This window comes from Rattus rattus, chromosome X (genome assembly GCF_011064425.1).
Source record: "Rattus rattus isolate New Zealand chromosome X, Rrattus_CSIRO_v1, whole genome shotgun sequence".
NCBI lineage: Eukaryota > Metazoa > Chordata > Mammalia > Rodentia > Muridae > Rattus > Rattus rattus.
Genome location: NC_046172.1, coordinates 115,651,412 through 115,663,553, shown reverse-complemented (window position 1 = coordinate 115,663,553; position 12,142 = coordinate 115,651,412). Strand labels below are relative to the sequence as shown.

Here is a 12,142-nt window from a genome sequence, read left to right as displayed (position 1 = left end):
ATTCCTCACGACCCGACAGATAGCTTTTGTCCTTGCTTATCCATTGCGTGTAAATTACACGCGCTGACCTTTAATTGGCTGTAACTGAAACACATTTTGAGTAACAGTTTTTCATTGACATGCTTAGATATGTGCAAGAGTCGGAAGAGGAAGAGACGAGACTTAACAGTTTCTAGTCAGCACTGCTGTCATGAATAGTACCACCACATCTCCGAGTTGTCTTTGTCTCAATTGCATATTTATACTTGATTCCCCCCTCATCAAAAATTTCTCAGGCAACTTGCGAATACACAGATGCAAAACTATCTTGGCATGGAATTTCATCCTGTGCCTATTTTATTTCTGTTCTTCACAGAGAAATACTCATAATGCCCAGTGTGCTGGAATCTTTAGTCATGATGTGTCTATTGTGATCTCGAGGGATTTTACAATCAGAACACAAAGCAAATCAGGAACTAACTTCAGAAGCCAGCTTGAATATTTTAGGTAGAAAGAATCATTGAAAGAGATGAGTGATACAGCACAAACAATACAGGCCTGATGGATAGAAGCCAGAGGTGTTTGTCCTGGTTTGCCTTTAACTGACACCTTTGGCAAACACCTTTCTTCAGATCATATGCTTCAGTTTTCTCATCTTGAATGTGAAGAGACAATAGAAATCTTTCCAAAATCATTAGAAATCTTTCCAAAATCATTCTCTGATTTAAATGTAAGAGGAAGAAGACAATGTGAAGAAAAAGAAAGGAAAAATACTTTATGCTTTTATAGCACTTGCAGGACATAGGTAAGAAAAAAGAAAGATCAAGAGAATGTAATAGGCTGCAGGAGCAGACAGGGGAAAATGTTGCGAAACAAAGGTCCCAGCCCAAGGACAGCATCTACCTCTGGAGCACCTAAGAACAGACCATTGAGGCACACTTGTGAATTGGGAGGTGCTTCCTGGAGCATCTCTGATCGAAAAGATCCACAAATGCTTCAAGATGTTTCCTTTGATCACAGCACTCACAGATGCTACATAGGTGCCTACTTTGTATTTGGTTTATTCCATCTTCACAACAGGAACATAAAGTTTTGGACTCCCTTTGCTTAGTCCCCATGCTTTAGCTCTCACTTTCCTAGACTGTTGGCTTGGTTCCACCGGTAACCAATTAAATTCCTTACTCTGGCTTGAAAAGATACACCAAGGAAATGTTATGTAATGTCTGTGTTAAGAATTCCTGGCTGCTGGACTGATAGATTTGTTTTTTTTTATCCACTAGCTGCTTTCATTTGGCAGAGAAAAAAAAGCTCCCAAATAGACATCCTCACTTGCTGCCTCTTGAATTTGCATTTTATCTTGAATATTGCATTTAATGAGTCTTTTTTTCTCTTGGATTATCTCTTCAAAATTCAAGATGAAGAGGAGTGGGCTACGTTGGGTGTGGGTGGTGATTCTGGCTGTTTTTCTGGCACTGGGAGGCCTAACTGCTGTAGCAAAAGATGTTTATGAGGAAAGGAGAAATAGAGCCATAATAGAGCTTCAGGGAAGCCTACAGGGACCCAGACAAGAATCTCTGAAACAAACACTAGACCAAGAATCTGATCACTTAATCTGGGCAGGAGGTAAGGTGTCTCTGTAGTCTCGATGATAGGCTCATGGAATTATCAAATGGGAGGCTTAATCCATAGTCACTGTGGAAGTCAGAGAGAAACATGTGAGAATGTAATTTAGGAACGGATAAAGGAGTCAAGAGCAATACAGGAAGTCAGAGATCTCCACTGGTACATGAGGGCTGCTCCAAATGGAGAAGACATGGAATTGAATGAAAAGGAAAATGCAAAAATTAGATGAAAGAACAAATGACAATTCTTTATAACAGTAAGGGCAGCACATTTATAGACAGTAAAGTTATATGTAGGAAAAATGTACCTAGTATATGCTTACACATACATGTATACAGTAGCAATTGGTGAAAATGGGCTACAAATTTGAAATGGAGCAAGGAGGGTATGGGAGGGTTTGGAGAAAGGAAACAGAAGGAGGAAATGATACAATTTTATTATAATCTTAAAAATAAAAGGAATTATAACAAATGAAGGCAAAACTAATGAATCTTCAAATGATAAGAAACATTTAATTATCCTTATGATGAGTCCAATAAGGAAAATTAATAATATCAGAGGACATATGCAGATGCCTGCACTGGTCTCACTATCTTCCAGCATCCAGCATTCGCCCCAAAAAGAATAACAAATGGGCCATTTAGGAGGAGGTGGTCCTTACAGAGCCAATATCACTCACACTGGCTCAGATTCCTCTTGTCTCTGTTCTTTCTACTTTTCTCCTCATCCTTTGCTTGAATATTTTTTCTTTGATGGGGACCTATCTGAGATTTACAACATCAAAACTTTTACATTTCAATTGTATGAGAGGAATGTTTTCTTTCTGTCCTATATGTTAATGTGGGGGGGGGGCGGAACGGAGCCTTGTATTTAATTTTTCTTTTCGTCAGAGAGTAGAATGGTAGCCCAAAGTCCAAGAAACAGAAAGGTAATAGAAGGGAGAAAGAACATGTAAGCAGAGGAGCTATGAAGAGAAGAGAAATTTTAGCAATAGAATAAAAGCTTAACATTTAAACCAAAAGGATATCAGTAAATTTTCCCTGGGATAAAAAATAGACGTCTATTCACTTTTATACCAACCTACGTTTAATCATCATTTAACAGTGGTACCCAGTAAAAAAGCAATTTAGCATTATAATGCATAAATAACACTCCAAAAACAAAGGAGCCATAAACACAGCTTGAGTCCTCCCTCTATTCCTGGAGATTTCAGCACTAAGCCACAGCAAAAGAAGATTAATGTTAAAAAAATCAGACAAACAAACAGACTAACAAACCAACAAACAATTCCTATCAGGGATCCAGATACATTTTGCTGCCCTTTTCCCATGAGCCCTCTGGGAAGACCCATGTAATCGGCCAGCAAATTCGTAGATGGTCCAGTTGGTCTGCTTGGTTGGGAATTGACCTTAACATTTGGGAAAACATGGTTGGTTGACCTTCTTGGTAGGGGTTGGGCAGGTAGAGAAAGAGTCCTGTGACTACAGAGACTAAAGAAGTTTGCTTTAAAGGTACACCAAGCTCTAAATATAGCAAGTAGTGAGAATTTAAGTCTTTAGGAAATGTGGAAAACTTAGTCCAGCATCTTTCTCTGAAAGAGCAATACTAACATGAGGAAAAGAATCCACAAGTTCTTCTGCAGGCCAATTGGTTTATCATCCCCAAACTTGGTATTTGCATTGTGACCTCTGAGCAAAAGAACTTTTTCTTTGGATCAGTAAATGTGGTGCTGCTATTTGGGGACCCAAAAGATGAACACCCCATCATGCAAAGGAAGGACCTAGGGAGAAAAAAAAATCACTTTGCTTCACAGCAGGTAAAGTGAATCATATACATTTAAGAATTTTCCCATTGCCTTTAAGTGATAGGAATTGTCAGTGTTTTTATTTTATACATATATATATATGTCAAAGCTCGTGGAGATGAAACATGTTTAGGGATGCAAAGGACTCTCACTGTAACTCCTTGAACCTCAAGCTATCTCTTCCAAGTTATATATACTTTTCCAACTCTATTCCATGGAAGGACAAAATGAGTGCATTTCTTTTCTAGGTATAGTCTCATCTGTTGTGAAGAAAGCTTTGTTTTTTTTTTTTTTTTTTTTTTTTAAATCTTCATCCTACATTCAACTTTGGACTGGCAGAATCAGTCTCCCTGTGGATTAATCCCCATACTGGTTGTCAAATGCAGAATGATCAGCCTTGAAATTCATACACACAAACAAACAAAAAAATGTGTGTGTGTGTGTGTGTGTGTGTGTGTGTGTAACAAATAAGAGTCTATCAACTTGAGAGGGGGGCGTGGGGGAGTGTGAGAGAGGGTAACGGGGAAAGGAGAGGGGGGGGAAAGGGGTGGGGAAGATGATGTAATTCTATTTCAGAAATCAATTTTAAAAAATGAAGCTTCGTTGTAATTTCCCATTCCTGGTATCTCACACAGTCTCTGGCCAATAATAACGAGAGCTGTGACAGTTCTGAATGGGGCCTTTCAGAATAGAACACTTTGAGTCACACATTAATTTTTTTTTAATCAGAGCATTACAGATTCAGGAGAAATGGTGAGGAAGGAAATGGTCTTGCAAGCTTGATAAACACAGATGTGTGAGGGAAAGAGTTCCTCCAGTGTGTTCCTTTGCCCTCTGAGATCCAAGGAAGGTTGACATCCTTTTCAGAGGAGTAGACTACCTAACATGGATTCTACAGCTCCTGTCAGGATTGATTATATCAATTTGTAACAATTATTACTTTTTTTTTTTTTGGTTCTTTTTTTTTTTCGGAGCTGGGAACCGAACCCAGGGCCTTGCACTTCCTAGGTAAGCGCTCTACCACTGAGCTAAATCCCCAACCCTTAATCAGGTTAAGGACCCTAGTTTAGGCTCCTAATATTTTGTCTACATTACATTGTGTCTAGAAAACTTGTAAAGTCTGCTCAAAGATTATTTAAAATGCTCATAACTAAAAAGAAGTCAGCTAGGAGGTCATTATAGTCAAGACACCCACCCATTTTGCATCAAGGATTTGTTCAGAGGAATGAGCAGTTGAATCACTCTGAAATCCACTTAATAGGGAATGCCTTCCATGTTTTGAAAAAGATAATTTCAAGGTTTAGTGCAGAATAAGAAAGCCACAGAGCTTCGTATTTCACCATGGATATTTGAGCTGAATGGGAGAGAACATATCTGCTATATAGCTTTAAAGCATTAAGGAAAAAAACTAAGCTCATCAAGAACAGATTCTGTTTTAAAAAGGTAAATTAAATAGGCAATAATCCTGGGGGAAGCCTGAGCTCCAAGCAGACTTTGAAAAATCTAATTAGGATTAATTAATACAAGAATGAGGAAGAGAAGTGAGGCCCATTGGAAGTTCCCATGCAATTCTCAAGGCCACATGTAGAAAACAGGATGAATAATAACTGAGAAATTGGCAAGAAGGAAAGACCCTGAGCAATTTCTGGCTCCCCTTCCTTTCTTCTTCCCACTAACTAAGTCAGTGCACAACCAAAGCCTGCCCTTCCCATATATTTGAAGCCTGGTTGTTTCTGGAGCTGAGGGATGTACTTCGGGGACTCCTGCTCTGCATAGCAGCTGAAGCAACAGTACAGCTAGTACGTACTTCCAAATCTCTCTCCTTCTGTTCTTTTACCAGGAAAATGGCAATCACCACATTCCTCTTCTCAGGATAATCATAAACCAAAAGAGGCCATCCATGGATAGATCTTAGATCTCCATAAGGCACACAGCAAATTTTTATAATTGTGGTCTCTTCCTCAATCCTTCTCCTGTCCTGTTCACACTCTTCTTCCTTATATAGATTGAGAGATACTGAGAAGTTGCTTTTTTAAAGACCATTAGCCTGTGTCAGCACAAGGCTGAGATCGTATGTATGAACTCTTGATCTCTAATCTGACATTTCTCATAGCAGCAGATTTCATAAGGTGCAACGTACTGTTCAACTGTTTCTCCATACAAATGGATGACATCAGCTGAAAGACACCTTACTTCCTTTTTAGAAGACTTTTCTGGCAAAAAAAAAAAAAAAGATTGCTTCTCAATATGTACTAGCAGAAGCAGAAATAGGGTCCCTGTGATTCTTGAACTATGATCAAACATCATCACTTTAAACACAGAACAGACTGAATGAATGAGATGCAGAGTACTATATTATCCTAAAAGAATGAGAAGGGATGGGCTTAGAATAGGGTTTGGCTAGGGCTATGGGGCAAGCTGTGTGAATAAAAGGGTACATCCTTTCTCAAAGTGCACACAGCGACCTCTTTCTGTGTTTGTGGGATCTGACCACTCCTAATTTCCTGGGAGAATAGTAAGAGAAATTCACATCTAGCACTGAGAAATGTGTATATGTTGACAAGTTGATTTCTGAGCCAAATCAAAGTCTCCTTCAGCTCTGCTACATGAGATTTGATGATAAATATAATTCGCAGCACAGGCTTGAGTTGAAAAAGAGCGCCCTAGTTATTAACCATGAAAGAAAAGCAAGGAGAACTTTAAAAATCATACACACACATATATGTATGTATATTTCCTTTTGAAAAAAAGATAGCACATTAATTCTAAGCGGTGCTGGGGCTGTATATTTTATGGGGTTTATTTGTGCTCCACATCTTTGATAGGCTCTATTTGTAGCTGAAAATACAAACATACTGATTACCATCATGATTCCCCACATTTAGAACAAAATTAATTATCTGAGAAAAGCAAAAAGGCTTAGATAGACTCTGAGTCAGTAAATGATAATAGACAGCACCCAAATATAATGACTCCGTTTCCTGTTTTATCTGGTTCAGGCATTCCGAGTGGAATGAATAGGCAAACTTAATTCGCTTTCTGCATATTCTTCAGAAAGGATCTGAATTGGGTAATAAGGGGGCAGCCTTGGCTCTTTCCTTCCCCCAACCCCAGACCCCACAGAAAGCAAGAAAACAGCATTGCAGGGTTATGAACATCCCGAAGGGACATTTTTGAAAGGATATGACGAAATCTGCACTTTTATGGAGACAAAAGTCATTTGTTTTACCCCACTGACACCCCCACACACAACAAGGAAAGGAACAAAAAACAGGGAGGCCCACTGCAGTGCACAGAGCTCAGCACTGAGTCAGGCTTGGCTGCTGAGAATGAGAATGATCTCAGAAAGGCCGCAGCACACTTGATGTTGCGCGTGCAGACTCACGTCCTGGTGGCATTGACTGAAGCAACCATTGCAATCGTTTACTCCCTTAAGGAAATGACTATTCTACTGTCCTACCTGTTTAAAACCAATGACTGTGATGGGCATAATTGTTTTGTTTTCCAATTGTGAGGGTTGGGGGGTATGAGGCTTGGTTTTTGAAAAAAGAGAGCCAAGGTAGAAAGAACTTTGGTCTGAATACCTGAGCAAGATAGCAAAATGCATAAGCCTAAGAGGTTAATGGGCCAAGGTGCCTTATGCAGGGGGTCAGGGGATCATTAGTGAATGACTGGCACTACATTTGCCAAGACAGACTTTAACTCCAGGCGAAGGAAAAGGCATAGCAGAGGAACCACACTGTGAATTCTGAGGCTTTTCAGCTTTTGTAATGAATAAATATCCAGAGGCTATTCTGTCTTCATAAAGTAAAGGCTGCTTTCACCATGTTCTGACTCCCTGAGCAGCCAACATTTGAAATAGGCATTTTGTACTCACTCACTGTCACCCCGGGAGCCCATGGGTCCTTACAATGTTGGACCATGGGGGTATCTTTCTGAACTTCTGCTCTCTTGGGCAAATAACCTTGAATTATCTAACTTTTCTGAATATCCTTTGGGAACAAATCCGTTCTCCCTGTCCCTACCAGCAGACATGGATAAGTGTCAGCTAACTACCCTGTGGTTATCACATCTGCCACCTTTTAAGTGCAATAAAAGAGATAACGTCCCCAGTTTATGTAGAAATTGAAAAGTTATAACTCTGTACCCTCAAAAAGCAGGAAAGGAAAAGATAGCTGCAGAGAGAGACAGAGAGACAGAGAGAGAGACAGAGAGACAGAGAGACAGAGAGAGAGACAGAGACAGAGACAGACAGAGAGAGAGAGAGACAGAGAGAGAGAGACAGAGAGAGAGAGACAGAGAGAGACAGAGAGAGACAGAGAGAGAGAGAGAGAGACAGAGAGAGACAGAGAGAGAAAGGTAGTTGGAAGACCAGAGCAATCGAGTTTTACTGCTAATGAGAAGCAACAATATCAAGTGCTACTTTGGTAGGGTTTTGTATTCTCTGCATGGCTGAAAACACTGTCCCTGTTTATGGTCTTTGTGTGTACTTTTGGCTATGCTCCAACAGGTGGCACATAAGCTGCCTTATGGCTAACTAGACGAAGCTGAACTAATTGTTCTCTACTTTCTAACTCCTTGATTTGATCCTCCAAAGGCATTGAAAACTTGAGAGCGTCTTGCCATCATCCAAAGGTAGCAACTTGTAAGAAAATTCTTTACAGATAGCTTGGGCTTCTATGTGTCTTACAAATGGAAACACTGACCACTATTTGCTGCAAGCTATCTCTTCCAAGTAACTTCATGTAGTGTCTGTAGAGCTTGGATGCTAAGAGAAATGAGCAATACCAATGGTGAGAAATAAGTTACCCAGGTGCAATGCTGAGGATCTGGCCATTAGACCAATGGATTGCTGTTTTGCTTGGTTTTATTATTGTAGTGGTAAGGATACATTTGAGTTCTCTAAGCTGAAAAATGCTCCCTAGTAAAGCGCCACACTCTGTTTGCAGGAGCTATCCAGCCCTCTTTGCCTTGCCCTGTGGGAATTGAGGCTAGGGAACCTCATACAAATGCTGATCCTCTGGTTACTGTCATCGCTGTGAGAAATTAATAGTTCTGCATCTCTAATTCATTCCTTTAACTGGCTTCCATAAAATGGTAGTAGATCAGCGGTATCAGCTTGCGACTGAGGAGAAATTCCAGACTTTCCACAGTTCTTGAGGGCATGTTCTCATTCTATCAGTTCATTGATCAAAGAAAAGAGGATTAAATATGTATTCCTAAAGCCGGAATGAAAGAGCAACTCGCCATCGTGCTGTCCCTCACCTAGGTAAAGGCAAACAATGCTGGATTTGCACAGAACCCATCTTATCTCCTAAAATAACCTACAATCCACATGTAACATCAGGATGACACATTCAAAAGCTTTTTTTCATATGATTAGCTTTGGAAAATTGCCACTCAATGGTGTCAATTCTTCCTTTGTAGTTTTTCAATAATTAGGTCGCCTGTGTTTAATAACGGCCTTTTTCAGGTTGGGGCAGTAGGACCCTAAGTTCAGTGCTAGCCTGTGCTATGAGTGAATCCTCAAAACAGAACAAAAGACCAAACCATCACCTTTGTCTCCTGGCAATCACCAACGCTATTTTTATTGTGAATGTTAAAAAAAAAAATGAGAAAATGGAAATTTTCTGTCATTGCAGAAACGGACCTCATTTGAATAATATTGCTTATTGCCGTTCCTGATGCTGGCCTGCAGACGCTAATGAGGTACTGAGATATTTGCTGGATTTATCACTACTGAATCCCTTCGGAAAGGAGAGCAGCTTCTATGAATTCAGAGAAGGTATTCTGTCTGAGACTAAAAAAATGAAGGTGCAGTGGTAGCATACAAGGAGAGAAGCTCGGACAAACTGACATCTGAGAAATGGCCTCAGCCTTCAAAGGCAGAGAAGAAAGGTAAGGCTAATCTTGGAAATCTTGACGACTTACAGTCACTCACACAGACAGGAAAATGCACAAACTTGATAGGGTGAATTATTATTGTGGCTCAACAGGAGAATCTGCCTCAAAGCTTCCTACTATCCATGAATAAATACTGACTGTATTGCTTCTTCAAAGCCAAAGAAAAGGGTATACTCGGATATGGACATAGGTTAGGCTCTCAGTAGGCAAAGTTACTACTGAAGGGAATAAAGTAGACATCTGAATATAATTTGATATTCAGCATAAATACCAGATACCCTGAACGCTGTCTGTTTGGGCTGGAGATGTAGCTCTGTGTTAGAGCACATGCTTAGCATGCACAGACCCGAGTTCCAACACTGCAAAATCCAAGATGGCTATCTGTTGCTCCAGTGGGCAGGGACTCAACACTGCAACTGGAACTTAGAGATTTTCCACTATTGACAACACTAACATAGGTAGAGCCTACACAACCATTCTCTTAGAAACTATTCTGTGCCTTTAAGTGTTAGGAGTATGAGAAAAAGAGAAAGAAGAAACTACTTCATGTCTTCTAGTTCTTCATCGGGAAATAGTAGAGCAGGAGTCTCCAAGGAAAGAGAATGAATTCAAAAACTGATTGTGCAGCTGGAAAAACAGTAGGGAGTAATACAGGATATTAAATAATATAATAAAAAGCCAATTTAGGCTGTGTTTGGGGAATGAAGATACTAGTGAATAGAGAATGGACGTGTTTGAGAGAGCAATATAGTCATGGTAACAAGCAAGAGTTTTGGAGTCAGACCAACCGTTAGCTCGGAATCTGAGTTCTGAGACCTGCTGGCTTACTGACCCTTAAATGGAGCAAGAGAATCTTTCATGCTCAGCTCCTCTACCCTCTTTATGATGCTCAGAGTCCACCACGCTCTTCCACAATGAAATGTTTAATAGACATGTACAGGATCTCTGTCAGGGAGTGCTAAAGTCGCAATGACAGAAGAAAGGGAGAAACGGTAGTGATAGAAAGGGTCGCAATTTTTCACGACTTTCCGTGAAACAGCGTAAGTCAAGGTAATAAAAGTGTGGGCCAGGAAACCACAATGCAGGGGCATGCTAAGGAAAGTTAATAAAGTACACTAGCAAATAAGAAAAAAGAAAGGTATGAACGGTCAAACACGAGTGTAAGAGCATGAATTTGAAGGAGAGTAGGCAGGGGTATATGGGAGGGAAGGGAAAGGAGAAGTGTTGTAATTAAATTACATTCTCATAGATCAACAACAACAGCAAAAGAGTATATGAGCAATTTCATTGTGGACTGAGGACAGTCAAGGAGATTAGCTACGGAAAGTTTTGGCAATTTTTCAGGCAGAGGAATAAGCACCCCACATGTAAGGAATGAATGAGTGCATGAAATGCACATCATCTACCTGTAGGTATACAGTAATGGCAATCAAAGTGTTTTAGAGACAAAAACAATAGAATGTTTAAAACGTGTTTTACATGAGCTGCGAATGGTAGAGTGGTTGCTTAACAAGTACACGAAGCTGGGCTCGATCCTCTGTGTTGGGGGAAAAGCCATGGTAATCAGCAATGCTGGAAAAATGCATCATACGGTGGACCTATCTGTATTTGCTTCAAGGTATAGAATGTGGAAATCAATCCCATGCTGATCCATTTTTATGGTGAGATTTTATTCACCCAACTACTATCAAAGGTTCAATACTCACTTGGGGGCAAGATGTGTATCCTTGCTTCCAAATAAATACATTGGAAAACCAGATTAATATCTTTTGGAAGGAGCTTTTCAGTGTAGACATTTGTCTCCTCCACTTTCTGTTCCCTTGCCCTCTTACATGTGCATACAGATTTTTTTTTACTCATTTATTGATATTTTTAATTCTATTTATTTACACTGAAATAATATGGGTGAATCCTAGTCTAAGATAAGTGTATGGAGCTGGGGTCATGGCTCAGTGATAGAACACGTTCCTGGCACACGTGATTCTTTAAGTTCATTCATCAGCAGTAAAAGAAAAAAAGCTGTACCTGGGCTGGAGAAAAGCTCAGAGGTTAAGGGCACTTGCTGCTCTTTCAGAGTACCTGAGTTCTCTGTTCCCAGAACCCACATAGTCACTTAACTCCAGCTCCGGGGGTACCGTGCGACACACACACACACCATTTAAACTAGTAAAAACAAATCTTTAAAAAGTGTAAAGAAAAATCGTTATTCACAGTGGATTAGGGCTTAGTGAGTCCTTGCACTTTCTACATCTAATGATTCATTTAATATCTAACATAGCAGCCCCATTTTAGAGATATAATATCATTCGTCCTTTGTCAAAAAACAGTCTATGGTATCTGGGCTATTCACTTCCAACTTCTTAATCTTCTTTTATCTTTCTAACAAGGTAATGAGATGTCCTTAAAGGAACATCAGAATCAAGTCGGACCCTGTAGAAGTGGCAAGTTCTCTAGCCTCTCCACAGCGTTCTGTTAACAGAATATCTGGGCTTGGACTCCAGCAATGCTAAACTAGTTCTCCGGTTGACTGGAACATGATGGATAAATTTTGGCAACTGAGCATTTGCTACATTCAGGACTGCTGTGAGTAAGAAGACTCCAATATTTGCCCCCATTCCTTCACCTGGTCATCTACAGGATTGAGACCCATCCTTGCAGAAACTAAAACACCAACAATCTATAATTGAAAATGAAAATCTAAGATTGTCACAGCTATGTCGAAGGCCAAAACCACCTTCAGGATGTGAGATAGGTTAGAGCAACCAACCCCAACACAACTGGACAACATCCCTGTATGGACACCTCATGCCATTATTTATTTAGCTAGTCAAG

The 12,142-nt window shown here is 40.0% G+C and overlaps 1 protein-coding gene across 1 annotated transcript in view; it reads right to left on the bottom strand.

Moving 5' to 3' along the window:
* Gpc3 (glypican 3) overlaps positions 1-12,142 on the bottom strand; it is a 352,864-nt gene that overhangs the window by 139,549 nt on the left and 201,173 nt on the right.